General features: G+C 48.5%; 1 long non-coding RNA gene across 3 annotated transcripts in view; it reads right to left on the reverse strand.

Annotated features, from left to right (window-relative positions):
- Window positions 1–2,464: 2,464 nt before the first annotated feature.
- LOC139594129 (uncharacterized) overlaps window positions 2,465–25,891 on the reverse strand; it is a 40,780-nt gene continuing 17,353 nt past the window's right edge. For all 3 annotated transcript variants that reach the window (XR_011680512.1, XR_011680513.1, XR_011680514.1), the window contains one exon: window positions 2,465–3,165. This is a non-coding gene — a long non-coding RNA (uncharacterized lncRNA). The remainder of the gene's footprint in view (window positions 3,166–25,891) is intronic.

A 25,891-nucleotide genomic window follows, 5' to 3' on the forward strand; every position in this document is an offset into this window, starting at 1 on the left:
TAAAATTAATAAAACAGGATTAAGGGAGATATGGTTTTAACCAATTCCTTAATCCCAGAGAATAATTAATGAGAGCAATGCACCACTTGGCTCGACTCTCCCCACATTTGAATAATAAATAGCATCCAAAAAAAAAAAAAGAAAAAAGAAAAAAGAAAAAAAGGAGGAAAAATATGGAAAAAGGAACAAGAAGGCTGAGCTGTAAATTCTTAATACAAAGAACTTTTGCTATATGTACGTGTGTATTGCCTTCTGGTCTTGGATCCAGAAAATACAGATTATAAAGAAAGCAGAGACCAGTTTTGGCCACACACAGATGTGTTCAAGCCAAGATTTACGGGAATCTCCACACTTTTAAGAAACAAAATACCACTAAAAGTCTGCATAAATTGCCCACGCTAAGCTCAGCATGCAAACATCAGCCAAGACTGACTTGTGTGCCATGAACCCAGTGCAAGGTACCAGCCTCAGTCAGAGCCACTCACTCTTCATATTTTATTATTCCTCTTAATTCAAATATTTGCTCTGAATTCCAGCCTGCATAAATTACAGAACCTGAACTCCTGTGACATTGGTCTTTGTGTTCCCAACCCCACCACATGCCAAGGGCAGGGCTGGCCTGCTACAGGAGCAGCTCTGCAAAAATGTGATTTAGGCCTCTGGACTTGAACCATTGAACAGTTAAGTATAAGGTTACCTGTAGGGTCTTGTGGCCAACAGAGCAAGGGGTGTGGGGTTAGGCACCTATTTTATGGTGGGAGGAACCATCTTTGGGAAGGACAAGGAGCCCTCCGAGTTCAAACCCCTTAAATTCAAGTGTATCCCCACTGCCTTGCCTTGGAGATGGAACATGGCTCCTTTGGGCTTACTCCAAGAGTTCCCAGAGACCATTGTGTCTCACAAGTGTCTCTCAGGTCTTGGCCACTGCTCACCTGGCCTGAGGGGTTGTTCTTCTGAAGAGCCCCAGCATGCAGAAGGAAGTTTACCACCAGGCAGCTTCTCAAAGGACAGTCTCACCACTCTTCATTAACCTTCTTGACCCAAAGGGGAAACAAGGACGTCTGGAGGAATTATTTTTCAGCTGATGAGCAGATACCCATGGTGGACCTGTGTCAGACTTCCATGTGACATCACCTTGGCCTAGACAAGAGCAGGCCAGCCCCATTTAGGGGTAGGATGGCCTGGATCCTTGAAGAGCATCTCAGCTTTGGAAGCTCACACCAGCTGACCAGGCAGGAGGTCAGGGATGTAAGGAGGAGCATCTGAATAAACATGGCCCCATCCCTGCCTGCAGCCCTTGTTAAGGCTGGCCTCTGCTTTGAACTCCTTCCTGATGAAATGATTAATGAATGCCGTGCAGACCTCTTCCCTTCCTTCCTCTGCTTTCACCTGCCACACAGAGCAATACCAAACGAAGTGATCATGACAAACACAGCTCTAATTCTTTATTAATATTAATCAGAGGCAACCTTTCCATTGACACCAGAACCCGTGTGTGTGTTGGCAGGGAGGGGATAACACTACAGCAGTGACATTTCTTGGGTAGGCAATTTTATTTTTTTAATTTTTCTTTTATTTTTTTCATCTCGCACCTTCCCTTCCCCCGCTTTAATATGGGCGAGCGATACCTTGTACAAACAGAGGAAGGAAGAAGCTGATTAAATAGCAGAGTTGGAGCATAATGAAAGAAAAAGCCCACTGCAAACATCTGCTGATTGTTTTAAACGGGAGGCACCGGGAGGTGGATTTCAGGTGATACCACGGTGGCTTCTCTCATAATCCCAGCTAAGGCAGCATTAGGGATTTGGAGCTCAGGGTGAATTTCATCCAGTCCCTGCTGGCAGGGAAAGAGGCTTAGGCAAGATAGCAAACCTCAGTCCCATCTCGGAGCAGGGCTGGGAGAACCACAAAGACACACCACAAAGCTGCCCTGAGCCAAAAGGGGCCCTTTCCTTGTGCCACCAAGCCCAAGGGGAACTGCTCTGGGTATCAGTGTGGACACAGCCATCTCCCCTTCAGGTACTCACCAACACATTCTTGCTGCTTACGTGTGGCTCGAGACAGGAAGCAGAAGATGAAGGTCTCCAGGTCACCTGCAAGACGTGCACCTTTCCAGCTGTAGGTGGGTTCTCATGAGAAGCCACTCCCTGGGACCCTCATGGGCTGGATAAATCCCTTTGGGCTGGAAAGGGCCTTTAAAAGTCATCTAAAGGTTAGTTCTGCTGGGTGAGGAGAGCTGTTTGTGGAAGAAGCCATCCAATCCATAAGGAATGGAGACAACCACCTCCCACTCCTTGCCCTAGGGAGGCTGGGGCACTTTTCTTCAGCTGGGAGGATGGTCACTGAGCACAGGAAAGACCTACAGGTTTGCTTTGCTGCCCAGTTGTTGATTTTCCAGCTTTCCCCGTCCTAATAGCCAAGGGACTGCAGGGAGATCTGTACTGAGAGAAGCCCCTGGTTCTCAGTTGAGTGCAACTTCCCTCTCTCTGTCTCTTAAAACAAATAGATTTTCATTGAAATCAACATATCTTTCTGAATTGAATAGGTTTTCATGGGGACAATAAATTTCTTCAAAACAATGCATTTTTATTACAACATATTTTTGTTCAAACCAATACTTTTTGACAACCAGATATTAATGACCAGGCCAAAGCCATAAATTTGCCTCAAACTATGTGTTTACTCATGGAAGGAAATAATTTTTCTCATACAAATACATTTTTATTTGAATCAATCCTCTTTTTTTCCACCCCCAAAAATCAGATACACTTCTGGGAGGGAAGGGGGAAAGCTGTGTGCCCAGGAAAGCCCCTTCATTTCGAGAGGGATCAAGTACTTGTGAGGATTGTCTCACTCTCACCTTCCAAAGCCCAGAAGCTCCAGAGGTCACATGAAGCTTAAAACATAAACTGTTTTTCCCATTGCCCACATATCCACATTGTCAGCTTCTGGTAGGTCCTGCAGAAACAAAGGCTATGTCTTTCTCCCCTTGCTTAGGTGTTTGCTGTTTGAAATCATGTTTGCAGAACCCAGTTAAATAATCCAGAGCAGGGCAGAGATGCTCAGGCAGGGCAGACTGTGCAGCATCTCCATCCACGTTGAGGAAGCTTTTTGTTTCTCTTGGTTTTGGGAAAGGTTTTCATCTGAGGCGGCTGCTGCAAGGCCCTGGGGACAGAACACACAAGGGACAGTTATGTCTGGTTAGTCCTGCATGTTTCCTTGCAACCCACCTCTCAAACCTCCTTGAAGCCTGTGTGAGGGACCTGAGCCCCCCAGGGACAGGACCAGAACAGCAGGTATGTTGGTCCTGCACATCCCTGGCCCTGCAGAGCCCAGTCCTAACCCAGAGCACCCAAAAACATCACAATAATTCAGCAAGAGAGATGCAGCTCCAGTGGGGAGGGCCTGAGAGGAGCAGGAGGAATGGGGACAAGGGCTTGGCATCAGGGCTGAGTTTGCTGGAATTTCAAAGGCTTTGGCTGCTACTTTTACTACTGATTCAAAGCCTAAGCAGGAGCAAACCCCTAATCTCCTCCAGATCCCCTATTTCCCCAGCTGACCATCCATACCAGACACATCCCCCCACCTCAGCAGCTGCCCACACTCACAGACACCTGAGCCCTAATGGAGAGAAATCATTTTTTGGTGGCAAGTAGCTGCATCCAACTGCTTGGAGCCACGTTTCCAAGCCTGGGCCTGAGTCAGAGCCTGGGGATCCCAGGCGCTGGGAACATCAGGGGCTGACAAGGGTTCATTTCCCGTGGCCCCCGTTGGCCACTCTTTGTTGAGCTTCCCCAGCCCATGTAAACATGCTAATTGCTTGGGCTCAGCACAGGGCTGGATGCCGTGCTGTTTGTTTTCCATTGAATAGGATTAGGGATTCTGACACCAATGATTAATCGCCGTGCTGCAGACGGCTGACGAGCCCAGGGAAGGCGTCCTCTCCGAGCGGAGAGCGCGCACAATCTCTGCCAAGCAGCTGCCACTGACTTCTATCTAACCCTCTGCATCTTGCCCTTTATCCTCCCTCTTCTTCCCAAAATGTCTCACATTCGCCAAAGCCAACCCCAGGCTCCCAGGGAACAGTGGGAGAGGGGCCCTGGGCATCCCCTACCCTGCTCTCAGCCACCACAATGCCCCATCCTCTGTGCCAGTTCCTACATCAGCTTATCCCTGCATCCCGTGTTGCCAAAGCCCTCCCAACATGCTGCAATGCTTCAGCCAGCTCTTCTCAGACTTCCTATTAGTGGCCAGGGAGATTCACAAAATTTTCCAGCTGCCGTCGCCAGGGCACAGAAATGTCACACAACAGCCATGTCTCTCCACCAAGCTCTGTAAAGCCACCAAATGCCCTTAATGGGCACAGGGCAACCAGCACTAGTCCCCAGACTCCTTCCAAGTCCAAAGGATATCCAGGGACTAGAGCAAGGCAGAGAAGAGCAGTGGAGGCACTGAATGCCTTTGCCACATCTACCCTCTGCTTGTGGCCACAGAAACATTTCTGTGCTCCCGTTCTGCCCAGCAGCAGGTGAGGAAGGGACAAAGTAGAAGAGGTGGGAGAGGAGGAAGGCTGGAGAAAGCGGCCTTGCAGGAGGCAAACCTCAAATAGATGCAACCTTTGAGATTACCTCTTCTCCTGACCTTGCGGAAGGAGTGCTGGAGGCAAATCCACCCATCTCTGCTGGTGCCTTGTGCGACATACTGTCACTCAGACAAGCGACGTTCTTAATGGGTTTGTGGGAAAGGCCTGGCCTGCCTTTCCATCTGTACCTTCTGCCGGCTCCACTCTCCAGCACTGCCTCCCCATACGACATTCCCTTGAATTATTTAGACTGGTAAATCTTCCTGCATCTCACATCTTTAGTCCATCTGTTAGCCGGGGCTTTGCCTTTATAGGAACTGTCCTTTATGCATGCCGGCATCTGTCAACAGTACACTTGCCTCTTTTATTCATGATCTTCCGTGGGAGATGGTACAAGCTGCAGAAATGCCTCATTTCTGGTATGCATTTCATTTTAATGGAAGATTACATGACTGGGGCCCATTTTATTACTTCTTGCCCTGCACATTCATCCATCACAAGCCCCATTTGCTGAGCCTGCACTGGGACGGCAGCCATCAGCCTGCTCGTGTCGGATTCCTCCCGTGCCGCTCTCTCCCCCCCTCCGGGATGGGGAGGAAGCGCATTGCGTTCAAGGAGGAGAAGGATAGCAAGGGGAGCTCATCCACCACGGGGCTCAGAGTTGAGTCAGCCTGCTGGCTAAGCCAAGCACTTCTGGGAAACAGGCCTGGAAGTCCAGGGGTCTCACCCCTACGCCCGTGTTCAGCTTCACACCGTTCCTTCCCAACCCACACCTGCCACGGGTGTTGGGGTGCTGCCACCTGGTACCTCAGGGCTCTCTGGAAAGGCTCCACACCCCCAAATAAACACACACATGCTCCTCAGCTTCCTCCCTCAAGCCTCAAGCCATCCATGATTCCCTGTGCATCCCACCTTGCACATACACATACACACACACACACACACACACACACACACACACACTGTGCTCACACAGCAACTGGGAGCAACATAAATAAAATCAACATGAACCAACAGTGGTAATTAAACTGCCGATGGTATTTGCAGCCTCTCTCTCCTGTAAGGAAGGTTGCATGCAATTAGTGAAAACATTTTGGACTGGGAACAGTGCCAGTTTGCTCTGTCCTTTCTTTCAACTCCCACAGAAACCCAAGGACCCCTGATTATCCTCCAGACTGCAAAAATAAAACCCCAGTAAAAACATTCCACTTCTACATTGTGGCTCCCTGAATTAAGGGTTTACTGTGACCTGAGGCAGCAAGCAGGGTCAGAGGGGCCAGAGATGGAGGTGACCCCTTCAGAGATGTGGGGACTTCCCCAGTCCACAGTCCTCAGGCAGCATGAGACACAGGTGGCCATTTTAACCCAGAAAACAGTGTCTGTCCTCAAAAATCCCAGCAACAAGACTTTTCACCAAGGAGAATTTCTTCTCCAACTTGTTCAGATGAGATTTTAACATTTCCACTAAAGACTTCCTCCAAAAGTTAAGGCAACCCTGGTGTCTTGAGGAGGTTCAGACGACACTTTTTGTTTAACTTGGTTAGAAAATGGAACTTAGACGAAGTAATGTGAGCCAGTGCTCAGCTGAGACTCCAAGCCAGTCCTTGGTGGGCATCAAAGCACGGAAAACGTGAACGGTAATCATTTGAAGCATGGAAAACCTGAACCATAGTCATCACTGTTGGCTGGGAAGCCAGTTCTGGCTGGGAAAGAAAAAATGAGCAGCTTTTGGATGACAAGGAGCCCTATGGAAAAGCCAGTATTCTTGTGCAACCTACGATATTAGTACATACTAAAAAAAAAAAAGGAAAAAATTGCCATAAATAACGTGCTAACCACCACAGCGGAAATTCAGGGGGAGAGAGCCCAGACATGCCTGGAGAAGAAATATGTGAGGGAACTGTCTCCAAACCGACTGGGATGAGCTGGAAGAGGCCGAGCAGCTCCTGCAGACGGGGAAGGAGCCCTCGCCAGAAGCCGCTCCCACGCACACGCACGGTGCTTCGGAGCCGGTGGGGAAACCTGCGAGCGAGCGCGTGAGCGAGAGCTCCTCACCCAGCAGCCAGGAGGAAACAGCACCACGTGTGTCCCATATGGCAGGAGAAACCGGGAAGAGTCTGGGCAAGCAGCTACAGCAGAGACTGAGGGAAGCAGACGATGCATTTCATCAAGCTGCTCAGCTAAATGGTCACCGTAACTTCCATCTAATATTCAAAACAACCTGAACTCTGCCCCTATTTCACACCCAGTACCCCCATCTAGTAGATGCTCTCCATATTGTCCAACCTGATGGCATAACTCAGCAATTTCCTTTCAGGAATCAATGAGAACAAATGAAAATTTAATACGTTCTCCAGACAACCCAACTCCTTTCTCTCCCCCATGGTAAATAAATAATGTGCTAGTCAAATGATGGATGGAGTGCTCGGAGATCAGTGGCCGAGTGCTATTAGGGGCCGGGGAGGACGGTGGAGATGTAGTCTAGCACAAGATGACGTGGTGGCCATGGGTGATTTGAGCACATAAAGGAACCAGGAGTGAGAGGGGAGGTGTCTAGTTGAAGGGGGCAAGGAGCAGGCTGGGCTCTCCTGTAAGGGCTTATGCACAAGGCTTATTTGGTTTCTCCACATGACTAGATCCAAAGCCTGGTGCTGTCAATGAGAAAAAAAATCAAGGGAAACTCCTTTTGTCTTCAGCCTGGTTTGGGTCAGGAGATTTTGCTGGATGAGGATGTGAGATTTTGGCTTGTTTGGCAACAAGTGGCTGGAGAAGACTGAGAATGGTCTGAGGGATCTTCAGCCAGCACAGTAGAGGGACAACTGAACACAGATGCACTGCACCTCTCTCAGAGCCAACAGGAAAGGTGGAAAAGTAGAGCTAAAGAACTAACGAAGGGAAACCTGACTGCAACATCACTTGGATGGGAAAGAGATGAAGTTTCTCAATTGCTCCCCAGGTTGGATGACCTTGTACAACCTGTGTCCTGGGACACATGCTTGTCTAGGAATTGTATCTCACCTCAAATTAAATGTAGAGGTTCGCCTTTTCCCTTTGGGCTGTGAAAAGTGTCCCTAAGGCTCCCCAGATGGAATCAAGGTGAGTTCTTGGAGGTGGAGTTGAGTTGCCCTAGCAGGATCTGCTGGAGAAACAGCTGTCAACCTGTGACATGTGGTGGACAGGACAGATGGTGGCTGCCAGGGACATGAACCTGGGCCAGATCTCCACATCTTCACCAGGACAGGACACTGCACTCATTAACTTGCATTAATCCACACCTTCAAGCCCAGGTTTGGGGCTCGGGTCTAGGAGTCTGAGGGAGCACTGCTGGCCCCATTTCTCACTGCAAGCCACTGAGCAAACACAGCATCTGTGCCTCCAGAGGCCAGGTCCCAGCTGGTGTGTGTGGTCCTGCTCACATCCCCCTCTCCCGCACCACACAGCTCTGGCTTCTGATCCCATTGAACTTCAGGATGCACAAACAACAGTGCCTGCTCTGCCTGGTCCCACAGCTGTGCTTATCTCCCGAGCTGACTGTGTACCTCCTTATCTCTGGGGAGAGCCTCTGTGTAAATATTGCTGTAAATTCTTTGGCTTCCCTTCCAAGTCGCGCTGTTCTTTAATGCCTTCCTTGTAAGACCTGCTTGCCCTACCCCAAGCCATTAGCTGTAACAGGACGTTAATAAGGAGGGGGTTTGGTATCTCTCAGGGATGTTGACCTCTTTCACTAGAAGCAAGGCACCCATTACAGAGCAATGATAAATCACAAGCCTTCCACTCCTTCCCCAGCAGGCACTTCTTTGCATGCATAAACACACGCCAGAGGCGCACGCGCGCCCTGCATTAACTCTGGCAACACCCAAAAGCTTTGGCAAGCCTGGGGCCAGCTCATCCCCTCAGGTCCCCCTCACCTCTGTGCATCCTCACAGAGCAAGGCACCCTCCAGCCTCTGGGTCCCAGTGTGGTGCTCCTTTGTGCGAGTCAGCTACATCCACGTGTAGCTCTGAGATCAGTGAGCCAGAGCATCAACCCTTAAACCATGGTTGGTGCTGCCAGAGACACCACAGATGTTCACCCAGCACCAGGTGGGCATCCAGTGGGCCAGGGAAGGACAAAAATCATCACTGAGCTCCCTCAGAGTGGGACAGCACCTCCCTATCACCTCTGCCAGCCAGGCTGTCTGCTCCAAATCCCATGGGACAGAGCACAGACTCTACCCAAAGCTTCCCAAAGAATGCAGCATTTCTCCAGCCAGATCATTTTTTGTTATATCAAGGAGCTGTTGTGTTCAATGTTGAGTGCAAGCTTTGCCCATTGAGCTGAACCAGCAGCGAAGACACAGCAGGCCTCATAACCTGCACAGGGAGGGGGACACACTAACAGGGATCTTCAGATGTCACCAGAGCTGGGCTGCCACCATCCCTGTCCCTAAGCTCACAGAATCATAGATTATCCTGAGTTGGAAGGGATCCACAAGGATCATCTCCTCCACAGGACCACCTCAAGAACCACAAGCTCTGCTCCATCTTAACCACCCTCAGACTCACAACTACAAGCCATCAAAGAGTCTTACATAAAAAAGGCCCCCAGTAATTTTCCTGACTTTCTTTAACATGTGTTTTTCCACCATGACAATAAGTTCTTAAAAATCTTCTTCCTTTCCTCTCTTTATTTTTTTTCTTTTGACATAAAATCAAAAATACACTTGGAGACCTTGCTGGCTTGAGCCTTTGGATTCAGACTCTGAGAGCTGACAATCCTGTTTTCAACGTTGTTTTTTAAGCAAGGAGAAAAAACAAAGCCCCAAGTGCCAAAAGCAAGAAATTTGGCTGAAAAAGAAAAAAAAAAAAAACAAAAGAAGAAAAGAAAAAAGAAAAACCCAACCAAAAAAGCAACATCTGCTTGACAGAGAATTGGTTTTGACAGGAAACTATTGACAAGGTCTAACAAGCAGAATTGGACCTGTTGGAGCAGGAGCATGGGTTTCCTCACCCATCCTGCCATTTGTAGTGCTGAGTTCAGCCAGCCCCTGTCTGAATTAGCAGCCAATTTGCTCTCAGCCCTTCATGGAAGAGCTGGAAAGCTGGAGAGCATCCGAGCCATGCACATCCTGGCCCAGGGTCATGCTCCTGTGCAGCAGTTGGAGCTGGGAATGGAGCATCTTCCCGGCATGCCCTCCTCTGCACTCATAAACAGCCTCTTGCAGACGCCTCTGCTCATCCTTTAATTACATTAAGGCAAGATTTCTGCTGAGCCCAGCACAAAGCTGGATGCCTGGTGGTGCAGGGAGAAGCAGGTGTTCCTCCTGATCCTGGCTCTGCCCACCCCATCCTGGTGTTCTGCCTCAGTTTCCCTGGTTTGACAAGTGTTCCTCACCCTCACACAATGCTGCTGCAGTCTGCTTGCAGCTAAATACTAACCCGCCCTCACAGTAAAATTTTTTTGCTTAATTTGAACAAACAAATTTAAAAGCCCCAAATTCTCACCAGCAAATTCAGAGCAACAAGCCTGGTCAGAGCAGATTGAAGGGTTGGATCCAGCCTGCTGGGGATGGATGAATCCCCTCCATTCCTGCACTGTGTCCAGGCACAGCTGTTTCCTCGGCTGTTGTTCTGCTTTGGACTCTGGCTGCTGCATTTAAAACTTCTCCACTTTTCCACGCTCACCTCCTTCCTGGCAGCTCAAGGGCTTTCGCTCCCTGGGGCTGTCATTAATCGGTTGTGATCAGAGGTCGGCTATAACCCTTTCACAGCAGCCTCTTGACTTCACTCTCACCCTGGGGGATGCACTCAGGGACAGAGCAAGAAGCATGTTGAAATATGGCTTTTTTTCGCTCCCCCCTTCCTTACAGTAAAGCCCTTGCTGTCATCAGAGCTGCTCACACTTGTGACACAAAACCAGGAAATCAGGGCGCTCTTACTCCAGACTCTGCAGCTGGTTAATGACCTTGGGCAAAGGGCTCCATTTCTCTCTGCCTCAGTTTTCAGTGATACTTCTAAAAAAATATGGGGGAAGAGAAGGGTTGTATTTCTAATAAGGGTGCTGGCTCCAAAGATGAGACCTAGAGGGCAAAGTCTGACTGTGACACCATTAGCAAGCCACGTTGCCAGCTCTTGGTGGCAGGGAGAGTTTCCAAGGAAGGTCCTTTCCAGCCTAAATGTGATGGGAAGGCACAGGCTGGTGGTGAGAGCTGGGCTGGGCAAGGCTCATCAGCCCTGAACTGAACATGGTGGTCACGGAACCACTGGGAAAATGGGGTGGGGACAATGGGAATTCACTGAGGGATGGAGCTCCATCTAAGCCAGGAGCACACACATGCAACATGGGCAGATCACAACAGCCCTGAACTGAACATGGTGGTCACTGAACCACTGGGAAAATGGGGTGGGGACAATGGGAATTCACTGAGGGATGGAGCTCCATCTAAGCCACCTTCTCCAGGAGCACACACGTGCAATGTGGGCAGATCACAACATCCTTGGTGCAGCCCAAGCAGCCCTGCAGGGGCAAACATGACTTCAATTATTTGTGATATAGGCAGTCTGGTGGGGCAGGCTCTGCTCTCAACATGCAGCCACCTCACCATGGAAGCTGTTTGCTCCCAGCTTGTTTCCATTCCCACCTGGAGCAGTTTAACACAGGAAGATCTCTCTTCCAAGGAGCAACACAACAAGACCCAGGCTTCAGCTAGGCAAAAATGCCATATAAATTACCACAGAGCCATTAGAGGTGCAAATCCTCTTCACTGTTCTACATGATAACACCCTTATAAAGGGACACCTCATTTGGCAGGTTATTCCCTGCCAGAATGAGGGGAATGATAAGGACATTGGCTCTCCTAACTTGTTGGCAAATTGATGGGAGGTGGATTCCACACAACCCCATAAAATTAATACCTACAGATCAATCTTTCCTCACCTATTTTCCTGTGATTGCGTGGCAGGCAAAAATATGCACAAGGGATGATGAGGTGTATCCAATCTCCTGCTAGTGGGAGATGGGTTTCCATTCAAGCCCAAAACTTCAGGATGCCCATAAAGGCAACTCTCCAGCCTAGTGTGAAAAAGAGCCTCCAACATCTCATTATGCAGAGGGGTAAATTATGCCAGGGTAAGTCATTAATTCTTCTCATCTCTACTGGACAAGGATGGCTGAGAGGACCTGGCAGTGAGGATCATGTTGGAAAGGATGGGGAAAAGAAGCCAGTGCAGGGACATTGGTTAGGACATGCTTTCTGCCTCTGTGGGTTTCTCAGTCATGGTCCCACAAATGCATCAAAGCATGCTGCTGCCAGGTACAGCATGAGGATGCAGCAACAGTGACATGTCACACACATACTGGTGTGTTGTCACCTACCCACCGGTTCAGCTGTCCAGCCAGATCTTTAGTGGGTGAAAACTTGAAGATTTTAGCCCAAAGCCATAGGAAACTGGGCTTTTACCAGAAGTCTTGTTCCTGCTGGGTGTTTAAAATGGCACCACAGAGCGGGAGGCAGCACCACTGAGGTGGTGAGTGAAACAGCAGGTACAGCTGGGGCCTGGTAACAGAGCTGGCAAATTTTGTCCTGAGATACACAGAACATTCAAATCCCTTTTATCTGAACACCTCTGAGTGCTGCTGCAGGCAACAGAGGAGCTCAGAAGCAGGGTTAGCAGTAGGTAGGAATACCACTTGATCCAAGCACGAGTGTAAGGGCTTTAAACATGAATTTGCACCTGGGATAAGTTCACATTGGCTTCAGAAAAATATCAGGCACAGTACCTGCCAGAGCCAGGAATCCTCTTCGAGAGATGGGGGAACCCTCAGCATGCAGTCAAGCAGAAAACTCCTTCTAGATGTATTAAAGCTGTAAATAAATTAATTCACATGTCACTGGTGTCTAAGAAGTTTGGGGAGAGAGTCAAGGATCAAGTGGCATAGGCAGGACATGGGGCAGAGCCAGGATGGCTCTGGATCCTGGAAGTTTCCCCTTCTTCTTCTAAAAAGGGGCAGAGAAAGGGAGGGGCTGTGGCAGGCAGCAAAAGGGCTGAGGACCAGGCACAAGAGCTCTGTGAAAGGGATAAGAAAAAGGCCAGAGGGGGCAAAAGAGGACAAGGAGTGAACAAAAGGTGCTGGGACAGGCTGGGAAAGGGAGGCTGGTTGCAAACCACACCTGGAAAGCCAGATCAGCCCGTGTTAACCCTTAAAACTCACACAGGCTTTCCATGGAGATTTGTTTCCAGCTGCTGCAGTCAGAGGCTAAGGGTTGTAGGAAGCATGCCACAGATTTCAGAGGTTTCTTGGCTATAGCTCTGCTCAACAACACCTGCTTTGCTGGAAGAAAAAAGCCCAAAAAGCAAAGGTTGCTGCATGTTGTTTCCCAATAGTGTGCAAGTATTCACCCATCTGTAAACATCTGGAAGCTGGTGGAGTTCAGCACTAGCTATACTTCCCCAAAAGAAGAGGACAAAAGTGGCACAGTTTTGTGAAAAACAAGGGCATTTATAATGAGATCCTTCAGGGAATCATTGGAACTGGGATCCCTTGGAAGCTCTTGAGTGGGTTAACTCCTGTTGAAATGAGAGCATCAGTGAGCAAGGGCCATGGGGACCCAAACAAACTGAACTGCAAAAGTCTGTGCCACTCAGTCAGAATTTGGGCTTTTTAATAAAAAGTTGCTGTTCTGGCCACATCAAGTTCCATTTACCTTTCTGGCCTGGAGACATGCCTTGAGCAGGACCTCTCAGAGACCACACATGGACAAGTCCTGGAGGCTGACACAGCCCCTGGATCAATTTTGAACCTGGAGGGGGACTTCAGCTTCAAAGCAATGCATTTGGGTCATTTCTCCTGCTTATAGCAGTACCAGTTCCTCAGCTCTGGCAAGTTAGACCCACTCTGTGTCAGAGCTCAGCTTTCTAGAGCCAGGTTTGAACACTTGGGTCCCTGGAGCCTCGCCTGAGCTGTCAACGGAGTGAGGGGGAAGGAGAAATGTACTGTCAGGAAATGTAATCTCTGAAAAGTGCAGAAACCCAACTGTGGGAGGATTTACAGGAGTTCAAAACTAAGGAACGCCAGGAAAGACAGCTAAATAAACACATAGATCATGCATCTTGAAAGCTGGTGTCAAGATGGTAAAAAATCAACTCGATTATAGGAGCAGACAGGTGGCGATTGGTGCAACCCCTACGCGTCGTGTCCTGGAGCCTTTGGCTGGCCCTGTCCACTGCAAAGAGCACCCAGCAGATGTTTTCCTGATTATAAAATGCTGTATAATTTATAATCCACAGCCTTGCACTTAAAACGATCCCGGAGCTGTGGGGAGGCCGAGGGGTAGAGAGGCCAAATCCCTCCCGTCCATTAATGCAACCAGGCCTCATCACTTCCCAGTGACATGGAGAACAGGCTGCTCCTGTGATGTGTTAAGGACTGGGTGCTCTCAGCAACAAGTGGGGGGATCTTAGAACATCATTTTGATGCCATTGAGGAGTTGCCTGCTTTTTCATCCTGGTCCAGAGCCACGAGGAACATCCACCATGTGACAGCAGCAGAGGTGTATTGCTCCCAGGGAGAAAAGTCCCTCTTGATGCTGTGCCGGGCTCTACAAAGGGCAATCAAGCTCTTTTCATCCTTTCCTCTCTCTTCAGAAGTTGGCTGAGTCTTGCCAAGGTGTCTGTGAGACGTTTTCAAGTGCTATGGCCCATATCACTCAGGATTTGGAGAGCAGCACCTTGAAATGGAAAATCCAGCACTTCCTCCCCCTTCAGAAAAATCACACAGAGGGGCCCACGAGGGAAAACAATGAGCTATAAAAGTGTTCTGAACATCTCTTCTCATCTTGGCACAAAACACTGCTCTGGGCTTTGCTAGCAAAGGAAATTGAGCACCTCGAATGCCTGGTTTCAGAGACAATAAACAGACTTGCTCCTGGCCAGCTGAAATTGCTCCAGAGATCCCAATGGCCTGATGTTCCTGGGCAAATCTCAGTGCCTGCCCTTCAGCAATGGCTGAAACCACATACCCTGAGCTGGGCACCCGGGGTAACACTGGGGTGTCGCTTTGCAGAGCCACGGGACTGCTCCCTGGAGGAGCACACCTCGATGGAGGGATATCCATCCACAAGAGGTGGAAGAAGGGCCAGAAGAGCTGATGGGGTCTTGCCCAGAGCTGCCTCAGGTGGTTTGAGGCTCAAAGAGAAGACTTTGGGGGACACCACTCAGGTGGTTTGAGGCTCAAAGAGAAGAATTTGGGGGACACCACTCAGGTGGTTTGAGGCTCAAAGAGAAGACTTTGGGGGACACCACTCAGGTGGTTTGAGGCTCAAAGAGAAGACTTTGGGGGACACCACTCAGGTGGTTTGAGGCTCAAAGAGAAGACTTTGGGGGGCACCACTCAGGTGGTTTCAGGCTTAAAGAGAAGACTTTGGGGGACACCACTCAGGTGGTTTCAGGCTCAGAGAAGACTTTGGGGGACACCAGCTGGCTCGGGGTTACAGAGTGCTGCTGGAGCTGAGCTCGGTGGGCTGCAGGACTCCCCAGCTCGGCTCCCTGCTAACCCAGCGCTGCTCACACGGCCACGTCCCCATGGGGAGAAAGCGGAGCAGAGGCAGGCAGCCCGTCCTTCCCCAGGGAAAGGCGCTGGGAACACGCTGAGAGCCGGGGAAGGGCTGCTTGCCCGGGTGGGGCTCAGCCCGAGCCCCCCAGCCGGGCTTCCCCGCAGCCGGCAGCCCAAGGCAGCAGTCTCTGACCCCCCTCTAGTGGCTATAAAACATAGCCAAGTTCACGAACCCGCCGCCACAGCCGCCTGGCAGGCTCTGGGGGGTTGCTGGGGGGCTGCTGGCCCCGGCAGGGCTCGGGACCAGCAGAGCGAGGGGATGCCCAGCCCGGCTCCATCTCCCGGCCCCGCTGCGGGGAGGATGCTGAGCCATGGGTGTAGGAGCGTCGGGGGTAGCACGGTCAGGATGGATGGAGAGCTGAGATCTCTGCAGCCAGGTCTGGAACTTGTGGGTTATTGCAAAGGGCCTGGGTGCAGGGCCCTGCTGGGAGCTGCCAGCCACAGCTCAGAGCAGGCCCCAGAGAAGTAAAGAGAGTGGGAAAGAGGATGAGAGAGAGAGAGAGAGAGTAAAGAGGATAAGAGAGAGGACAAAAGAGTAAAAGAGAGTGAAGTTCCTGTTACAATACCATAAATTTTCTTCTGTGTTGAATATTCTAATTCTCACTAACCAATCTAGTACAAGATACAAATCCTATAGCATTTACATACAGCTGTAAGAATCATTACATTACCATACTGTGTTACATTTTAAACCCTAAAAACTCCTCTTTGGACCCCTTCTGCCAAGCTAGCAGGGTCTGCTCTGCCCCTTGGTGCTGTCTGCAAGCAGAGGGTGTTGTTTCATCAAAAGGGGATCACCTTCAGCTGGCCATGCCATTGTTTTCCCATTGTTTAGTAACTGAGGGATCTCAAAGCTTGCTTTCATTTCAATCTCACTTAGCGTTTCCATATTCTCAGAATCTTTTGCCAGGCAATCATATTTATAAGGCTTTCCTGTTTCATCTTCCCCAACACATGGGGACATAGTGATGCCAGGGCCCATGTGACCCCACCCTTTCCATCCTACCCCCTCCATTCATTAATAAATAAATACATTAAAATAGGTGAGCAAAGATCTCCCTCCAAGTGTCCATAGAGTGCAGAGGCAATCTCCCTCCACACTGTACAGCCCTGTGAGGCTCTGCCCTTGCTCTGGAGCACAGGACACAGCTGGGAGGAGCAGACACACCTGAGGGCCACCTGCACAGCTAGGCTGCAAGCAACCGTGTCCCTGCTCCAGCCCTGAGGCACAGCCTTCTCCAGGGACAGCTCTGCAGCCACCATCAGCCAGGACAGGACAAGGAAGCAGGCAGCACTTCCCTGCTGCACGGCCCAGAGGAGACCCCACTCCCTGATCCTGAAAGGATGAGTTGGAGTTTCAGCCTTCTCATGGGAAAGCAGCAGCCCTAAGGCAGAACAGCTCAGAGGCAGCAGCATCCCCCGAAAGCTCCTTCCTCCAGCCCCAAGGACAAAACAGGGGGAGCAAGGCCGGCTTCAGAGGAGGCTTTAGATGGTAACAGGCACAGCCTCTCTAGTAGGGTTGATAACAGCACCTCTGCTGGGCTGGGATCCCAAATCCCAAAGGTTTTCCTGCTGCATGCATCCACACACACCCTCCCAAGGAGGCCCATGGGCTGTGTACCCCTCCAGCACTTCTCGAGTTCACATCAAGACAGTGCTGTGCACATTGAAGCAGACACAGAATGATTGTTATAATAAGTGCAGTAAAACATGCTGGTGCTTTTTCGCTTGGTTCCCAAGGAAAGTGGCTTATGCAATTACACTGTAGGTTTCTGTGTTTCAATCGCTTTGGAACCTGTCAGCTAATTTTAACCCAATTTAGCAGAGAGACAGAAAACTCAGAGAGTTTTAGTCTCACTAGGCTGTCAGCTAAAGGACAGACACCTTCTCAGTGTCCTCCCTGGAGAAAGGACTGCAGCGTGAGCTCAGCCTCTTACCAGACACCAGAGACTCCCCATGGCTTTAACAAGCAGCCCAGTGCAGGAAAGGGGGGTTACAGGAGGCCCCATTCCTCACCCAACCTCACTACAAACCTGGGTGGCAAAGCTGCCTTCCCACCTGCCTCCCTTCTAACCACTAAACCCCATCACATTTTGGTTTTCTCTGGGAAGCTTAGTCCTTTTCATCCTAAACAAGTTAGGTTTCCTTTGGCTAGTAACAACTATTAAACATCATTAAAAGAAAAACTTGAGAATGCTTTTCACCAGAAATTAAGTTGCTTTTTTTCCTCTTTTTTTTTCCCTTTTAAATTCCTCACTAGGGAAGGGAAAGAGCATTTTTAGACAAAAGCAGGGGAAAAAAATCTGATTATATACAAGGCAATCCGGTCACATTTGGATGGAAGAAATGTTCTACCAGCTACAGACTGTTGGCACCTGCCAAACATCTGACCTTGAAAGATCAGGCCAGGCTTAGTATGCATGGTACAGACAGGGCTTTAATACAAGAGTTTCAGCTATATATAGGAACCCATCCATTTTCATTCTTTAAAACAGAATTCAGAAGAAAAGCCTTGCTGGAGCCAGGGTGTTTGGGAGCCAGTGTACCCTGGCAGCACTGAGAGGCTGACGAGACAGGAGAGCCCAAAGGAGGCAGCCCAGGAAACCGCTCCAGGGGACGTGGTGTGAGACCATGGTTAGTGGTCAGCTCTCAAAACACTCTGCCTGTGTTTGGCTGGGGCTGTCAAGATGAAATTAATCTTGCCTGGGCAGTCAAAGTTTGGATCTACCTTGGCTAGCCTCTAATGAAAAATGCATAGTGGCAAGCATTGGAAAATCCCTGACACTCAGCACCAGAGGGTACATTTAAATAATTCTATGAATATAGATCAATAAAACTAATGCACTTATAGCTGCTGTGTGAAGTATTCAAACTAGAATAAAAGTCATCTTGTATTACAAAGCCCTGTATTAATTCCTTGCACCTATTGTTTTACATATTCAATTAATCTTAGTCGGCAGAGAGCAACTCATAGATGGTATTAAAAGCCCAAGGCACGTGGGGCTGTACCAGAGAGCCCAGACATCTTCATAACCAGGAGTGAGCTTGGAGGAAGGTGTCCCTACAAGATGTTGAAGATTGCAATGCAAGGTGTTTTCCATTGCCATCTGTATGGCAGGTTATCTTTTGTCAAGTGGGCAGTTTGCCTTATCTCTCTCTGAGTGACCACATTCACTCCTCCCTGGGGAGGGGACATCTGCTGATAACAGCTATTGAATGTCACTGCATGGCTGATAAGAACTACAGCATCCCATTGGGAGATGTGAGCCCAGAGGGAGGAGCCAAGCATTCCTACCTGGATATAATCCAGAGGTTTTGAGACACCAGCATGGCTTCTCTACTGGATTCCCCAGAGGAACAGCAGCTGCCTCTCCTTCCACTGGATGTTCAGAGGCAGAATCCATCCTTCTCTGCAGGATCCCTGCTCCAGCAGAACCAGCCCTGACACTGCAGGAGGGCTGCAGCCACATTTCCAATGGGACTGCTGCCAACACCCTGACCCACAGGGTGTCAGGTTGGGTTCTGACTCTGTCAGTGTTGTTCTGGTGTACTGCATTGCTTATTTTATCCTTTACTCTTTTTCTTTTTCCCTATTAAAGAACTGTTATTTCCTGCTCCCATATTTTTTGCCTGAGAGCTCCTTAATTTTAAATTTATAGCAATTTGGAGGGGTGGGGAAGGTTTACATTCTCCATTTCAGGGAAGCTCCTGCCTTCCTTAGCAGACTCCTGTCTTTCCAAACCAAGACAAAGAACCCACTGCCTGCAGGCTGCAGAATAGGACACCAGGTGGGCTGGAGACATGAAATGACAGCTGTGGCCATGCTGGGACTTCCAAACCCCTGTGTGTGTGGTGTCCAGAACACCATGTGTCTCTGGGGACTTGTGCAGAGGGGGATCTCAAAGCACCAGGAGCAGGAACCACAGGAAAAAGCACCTTCCCAGCAGAGGTGGGGATGGAATGAGGACCTGGAGCACTGGCCACTACAACTCCCACCCATTTGCCTGTGATTCACTGTCAGAGAAGCAAAGGAGATGGGAAATAATCCATAAGGTTGTGGGTTGGTTTTCCAAAATCTCTCAAATGCCAGCACCTCTCACTTAGCTGCAGGGAAAAGCTTTTCATTGAGCAGCTATTTTAGGGATCTCCTCAGGGAATTTGGAACAGGAATCTGTTGGACGTGATAAAACATTACATTAGAGGTCCAGACCATCAAACCAATTAGTCTAAAAGCTGTCAGCCTGGACTTGCCAGCCCCTGCATTTTTAAAACCATACTTTGTGTGGACCTGAAACCACTTCATGCCACACCACTGTTGGTGTTTGAGTGCCCCACACTGCTGTGAACCAGATCAGCCTTAGGGCTGGGCAGTCAAATCCAGCCATGGCTCTGCGAAGTTTAGCCCTCAGCTGGGAACTGAGGGAAAAAAAGGCAAAGAGCTCTCTGGTATCTCCCATGGGGCTACAAAGATTTGGAGGTTTTATTCCAGCCACATTGCAGCTTCCCTCTCAACTCTGGCAAAACATCCAGCCCCAGCTTATCCATCTCTGAGTGTCCAGAGCATCACCCCTGGAGGCACTGCCCAGCTCTGCAGAGCAGGGACACGTCAGCTCTGTCACTGCCCTCCCCACTGCCACCATGGAATCACCAAAATGCTCTTTGAGTCTCTTTCTCCACCAAAGGCCATAACCTTTACTGCCAGTGACATTCATTAAGCTGGCGGTGCTGAACACACTGCTTGCTGTGATGAGTCTAGTGTTGGAGGGCTGCTCTGCCCTGTCACTGGGCAAGAAAGTGCCCTTCAAGGTGGCACTGCTGCTGCCTTAGGATGTAGCTTTTATATTTTTTAGATCCTGTACTGCTTCAGTGTATGACTCTAAACTCTATATAGAGTGTTAGCTACAGTCTTCACATTTTGGTCAGATAAAAGAATTCCTTTCTAGGCCTGAAACTCAAGGACACCCTACTGCCTCAGGCCCCAAAAGGTATGAACAAAAGTGAGTTGGGAGGCAGCAAACTGGGGGAATATGACTTCATTGAAGCTGTAATTGGAGGATTAACCCCTGATATGTAAATGGACCAAGCTTGTGTCTGTCTGAAAAATCTCGTGACCATTGTCCATCTTGGGTGTAGCCCCTTGGAGGCTTTTGGCTGCCCAAGGTGTAGCTGTTTGAAGACCTTCAATAAATACCCACTTTTATTCTCTTAATCTTGCCTAGCCTCTGTTTAAGGTAGCCACTCCAAGACATCACTGCTGGCCCATCCTCACAACTGCTCACCCACCATGTGTCACTTCTGACTCACCCAGCACTTTACAAACCAGCCCTGGACTCTTGACCAAAAAGACAGCACACTCTACATTGGCAGCAAAACCTACTCAATACCTTCAGAAAATCTTTATACCTCCATTTCAAAAGACAAAGGAATGCTTAAAAAAAACCCTCGCCCCCATAAAGCCCACTGAAAGCATCCAATGTGATCCAGCAGACAGAGAGCACCATTGATAGAGATCTGTGTTAGCCCATTAATAACACAATGCTAGGCTTGCATCTGGACTCATTTTGCTTGTGTATTAATCATGTACTTTCAGTATAATAAGCCCTGTGTGTTGCCACAAGGTAGGACACCCTTATTCCCACATGGCAGGTTTAACAACTTTGCAAGCTTAACAAAGCCCTGCTTTCTGATAGGAGGCTGGAGTTGGGTCCCTACCAAAGTGAGGTTCTCAGGAGGTAATAAAACACCAAGGAGATGCTATCTAGTGGATTTGGAGCATTTCACTCCCTTGAAAGTCAAGTCGACAGCTGATTTAAAGTTTCCAGCTAGGTCATACAAAAGTCAACAGCGGCTGCATCCAGCCAGGTTCAGAGTTTGAATATTTATGGTGTCAATCTGAAATCCAGATAACCACAAATAATCCAAACCCATTAACTCCCCCCTCATCCAGAGGAGAAAGCTCTCTGGACGTTAATGCCCATATTTCTAGGGTTACCACGGGATCGTGGGCAGAAGGTTGGGTTTTTTTCTGTATCTTTTCTTTCTCATTATCCCTTTTTTTTCCCCCCTAACTGAAGGTTATTTTGCATCCATGGCGGCGTGTCAGGCAGTTCCCGCCAGACCCGCCTGCCTTCCAGGAAAGCTGGAGTGGGCACCACGTGAGTGGAGCTGTTTGGAAGCACTGAGGCTCTCGTGTCCAGGTCAAGTCCAGTCCACCAGGGAACAGCCTGATAAATTGCCATCATCACTGCACTGCAGTGCAGGAGTGCAAGGTAATCATCCCTGCTCGCTGCCCAGCACAGCCACGGGAGGAGGCACGCACATCTCCCAAGGCCTGCAGGTGTTGGGGGGCTGCAGGAGACGCCAAGGAAAAAGGAAAAAAAATTAAAAATAATAGGAAAAAATCCCCAAAAATAGAGGCTGGATTATCTGAGGCTGAGCAGGGCTGGCATCCCGGCAGGGAGAGTGGTTGGACGGAGCTACAAAGGGAGCAGAGAGCTCCTTCCCTCCCCACCCAGCAGCTGGATCAAGCTGAGGAGTCACATTACAGTGACACGCCGGCCCCTGGGGGAGGCCGTGCCTGGAGCAGGGAACGGAGCCTTCTGCAGACATCCCGCAGAACACCCCAGTGGGTTACAGCAAGGGTTTCATGGGCAGGAATGCGCTGCAATACCCCAGACAGGAGCCATCCTGGGAGATCTTGGCACGCTGCCTCTGGCCTCTCTGCAAAAGCTCCTGAAGAAATCAATCTCAGAGCTTTCAGTGGTGCTTTCGCATCTCCGTTGGCAACTCGGATGGCCCATCCACAATGTCAGCTGTTAACCCCATCTTTATGGCTTCTCCCTTGCACAAAGGCTTGGGAAAAAGTCTTTCTTTAAAGGAAAAAAGGAGTGCTGCTGGTGGGCTGGTGTGCTTTGTGGGCAGGGTTAGGGTTAGGGTTGGGGTTGGGGTTGGGTTTAGGATTAGGGTTAGGGTTAGGGTTAGGGTTAGCAAACAAGCACCTGGAGCAACACTGGGCATACAGGAGCAGCAGCACCCTAGATTTTGACACGGCCAGCAGAGGAACAGCCCCACAGAGATGTGTGTTGGAACAGATCTGCAACACAGCTGCCGGTGCTTGCCAGAGCCACGAGCAGCCCCAGGCATTTGCCAAGTCCTGGGACTTGCTACAGCAAGGTTGTGGGTATGGCAAGCCAAAGGAATCAGTGGGATGCTGGCAAGGAGGGCAAAGCAACTTGAGATAAGAGCAGAATCAGAATGAAGTGAATGAGTTATTCTAGCAAACATCTTCCCACCCAGAAATACACCCCTAAGGACTCAGCTGAGTTTTCCTCTGCTGCTGGAGAAGAGTTAGTGCCCCTTGGTGGGTTTTAGAAGGATTAGTAAAAGTATTAGGGTTAAAAATAGTTTTGTAACTGTCTTCGTGGACGACATGCCTAAATATAACATTAATTTCCATATGTCATCCAAATGGCTGCTTAATAAAAGCAGGGACTGAAACAACATGAAGCACAGTTTTGCCATCAACTCACGCGGGCTCCAGCGTGCACCCTGTCACACAGACAAAGCAGCTCCTGCTGAAGCCAGCAGAGCTGATGTGGGCTGGAAACATTTTGCTTTTTCACCTCAGTTCAGATGTCTGCCATGAGGCTGCTGGCCTTTTACTGCCCCTCTCTCCAGGCAGCTCTTTGGGGCTGTGCTAGGTACCCAACCCCAGTGATAAACCAGGAGGTTCATGCAGGTAGGATTTTGAAGAGAAAGGCATGCAGAGGCTGTGCCTGTGCATTCTACCCACTGCACGATTGTGAAATTACGTTGAAAATTGATTCATCTGAAGAGGAAAGGAAGTTTGTTCCCTCTGTTGTAATAGCAAATTGAGATGTTGATACACGTCTCTGTTTTGACAGATCTGCGGGGCAAAGTTAAGCTTGAGCGGGTGGTGGAAGTCATTCGGGGTGATTATCAACACACAATAATTACAAGGCAAAAGGGGGAGTTGGCTGGATACCTTAATTATGCATTTTCAGACTTTCTAAACATTCAAGGATCTCACTAAATCAGCCTGCTATTTTCAGAAAGGAAAATATTATTGTGTGGTTGGAATGTCATCAGAGGAGTACACAGAAATATTGGTATGTGGAGTGTAATTACACTCTGTTCCTTCTGGGCTCAGAACAAAGAGATTTAGGAGAGGAATTGCCCCTGTTCTGTCTCCCCCAGCACACAAGGGCTACTTGGCTTCACCAGAGTGATCAGCTCAGCACAATTCTGGGGCCAAAGCAGAGAAGGGACAGGTCACCTGGGCCTCTGACCCTCAAGTGAGGTGTTTCTCCTGGTGCTTGCAGAAGGGTCACGCCATTCTCCAGCAGCTGAAGAGCTCAGACCAGGGAAAACAAGCTGCCCAAACCACCATTCCACTTATCCCTTTTTATCAAACTCAAGGGTAAGAGAAAAAACATTCTTTCCTTCAAAACAAACAAACAAAAAACTTCACTTGGACTTGAAACCAAAGTTCCATCTTCCAACTCTTCGTCTCCACTTGAAGCCAACCTTTCGCTTCAGAACAAAATGCTGCTCCTAGAGTGAAACTAAAACATTTCAACTTGCCAAAAGCTTTTCCCCCAAAAGAGACTGTTTCAGGTCAAGCCAAAACATTTTTTGGACCTGCCAGCAAATTTAGCAACACAATTCTTTGTGCTGCTGTAATTAGTATGAATGGGCTTCCTTAGCACCATTGTTTCGGGAGCAGCTGTGCTGCTTTGATGAATACCCATATTTTTGTGTGTCACATGCATTTGCTGTGGCCTGTTTATAAAAGTTTCAAATCATACAGTCAGGAAGCAGAAGAGAAATTATATCAGGAGACTTGGGTGATCTATCACAAACCGCAGACAAAGAGAGAAGACAGGGATCTTGTTCTGGGACATGGGACAAGGACTCAGAAAACCCAGCTTCAGTTCTTGGCTTGGCCAAAGACTGAGCTGGGCAAGTGAAAAATACTCTTCTGCTGGCAGGCAAAATTATCCAGAGATTAAATAACCTGCCAGCTTGTCTATTTAAATTCTAAGTTTTTTCACCAAAGAACTGTGCTAGCTACTCATTTACTGTGGAAGTAGGTAAAAAATGTTCCATTACCACACACACATACTGTGTCTATAAGCAGGGAAAAATGCAGATTCAGGAACATTGAAATACTCCTCAAATCACTCCGGACTCCTTCACATTGAAAGCTCTTCAGACTGAAATATTTTAATTCTGAAAAATCAAGACGTCTATCTGCAATATTTCTGAGCCCAGCAGTTCAGTTTTCCTCATCTTGAAATGCCTTTTGCTTCAAATTCAATTAAAATTATATTTGAAAAGAAGCATTTCAGTGACAGCACTTATTACTAAATATCAACAAAAATATCAGTGCTATTCTATCAAAAGAAATCTATTAATTATCCAGAATGAAATGTTGTATTTCATTTTGGCTTTCAATTGAATTCTAAATCCTTAAACAGTTGTTTTTCTTCTGAACATGGATGTATTTGCAAGATTCAGACTTGCCAAGAAGCCAAGCTCAACGAGACAAGGTTTGGCTTCAGCAGAGGGGCTGATGTAAAGGGAACAATAAATAATGCAAGTCAAAACCCAAAGCAAGCAAGATGGGTTTGAGAGGTAGGAAAAAGCCTCAGGATACTGGGGACAAAAGGAGCTGCAGCATTATCCAAAGCATCTCTCCAGAAACCCAGGGTCTGCAGGTAATTCATGTAAGTCAGGAAAGATCAACAAAACTGACCAGACCAAAATATTGATGAAACTGTTCCAGACTTGACCAATATTGACCAAAATATTGGCCAAACTGTTCCAGTTACACATCCAGGCCAGCTGCCTGCCCACTGACCCTCTGCCTGGGCAAGCTGTCTCCCACCTCACGGCACACCAAAGCTCCCATCCAAGAAAAATCTCACCTCACACAATCAGTTTTAATTAAATTTACAGCAAGTATCTTCAGCTAAGCTGATAATTGGTTAATGACCCCCATTAAAACGAGATGCAGGCAGCACAACTGGCCAATATCCCCATTTTCATGGAAGGGTTCTTCCACCAAGCCTTCTCCTGAAAGAAAGTTGGGATGACATCAGGAGGTGACAACTTTAATGGATGAGGGACCAATAAAAATAAAGGCAGCCACACAGAGCACACAGAAGTGCAGCTAACATTTCATTTCTAAGCAGGATGGTTTTTTTTTTCAGAGAGCTCCATTAATTTCTCCAAGGTCCATGGGCCTCACTGTCTCCCATCTGTCTAGCAGGGAATGAATATAGTGCCCTGCCTTAAACACTTGGAGACCTCAAGTCCCCTCTTTGCTCTCTGCTCAACCCACTGGCTAAGTCACTAACCCTCTGCAATATGGACACATTAATACTCAGCACTATGAAAGGAGTTCAAGGCTGATTCATAATTCACCTGGTCCAAAAAGACACTGGGTTTCTTAAGCCTGGGGCCATAACTTTAAAATGTAGATGCTGTCAGGAAAAGAAAAAAAAAAAAAAAGAAAAAAAATAAACAAAAATCAGAGCAGTAAAAGGCTGTGAAATTTGCACAGAGCAAAATTATTCCCCTTTCGCAAGGTTCATTTGAGAAGTTACTGTAAATAGTTCCTGCAATTCACACACAAAACAACATTTCCAGAACATTAATGAACCATTTTTTAAAGCCCCCCTTAAAGTTATTCCT

This window comes from Agelaius tricolor, unplaced genomic scaffold, assembly GCF_023055355.1.
Source record: "Agelaius tricolor isolate 1412-34295 unplaced genomic scaffold, bAgeTri1.0.p SCAF_11, whole genome shotgun sequence".
In the NCBI taxonomy this organism is placed as follows: domain Eukaryota; kingdom Metazoa; phylum Chordata; class Aves; order Passeriformes; family Icteridae; genus Agelaius; species Agelaius tricolor.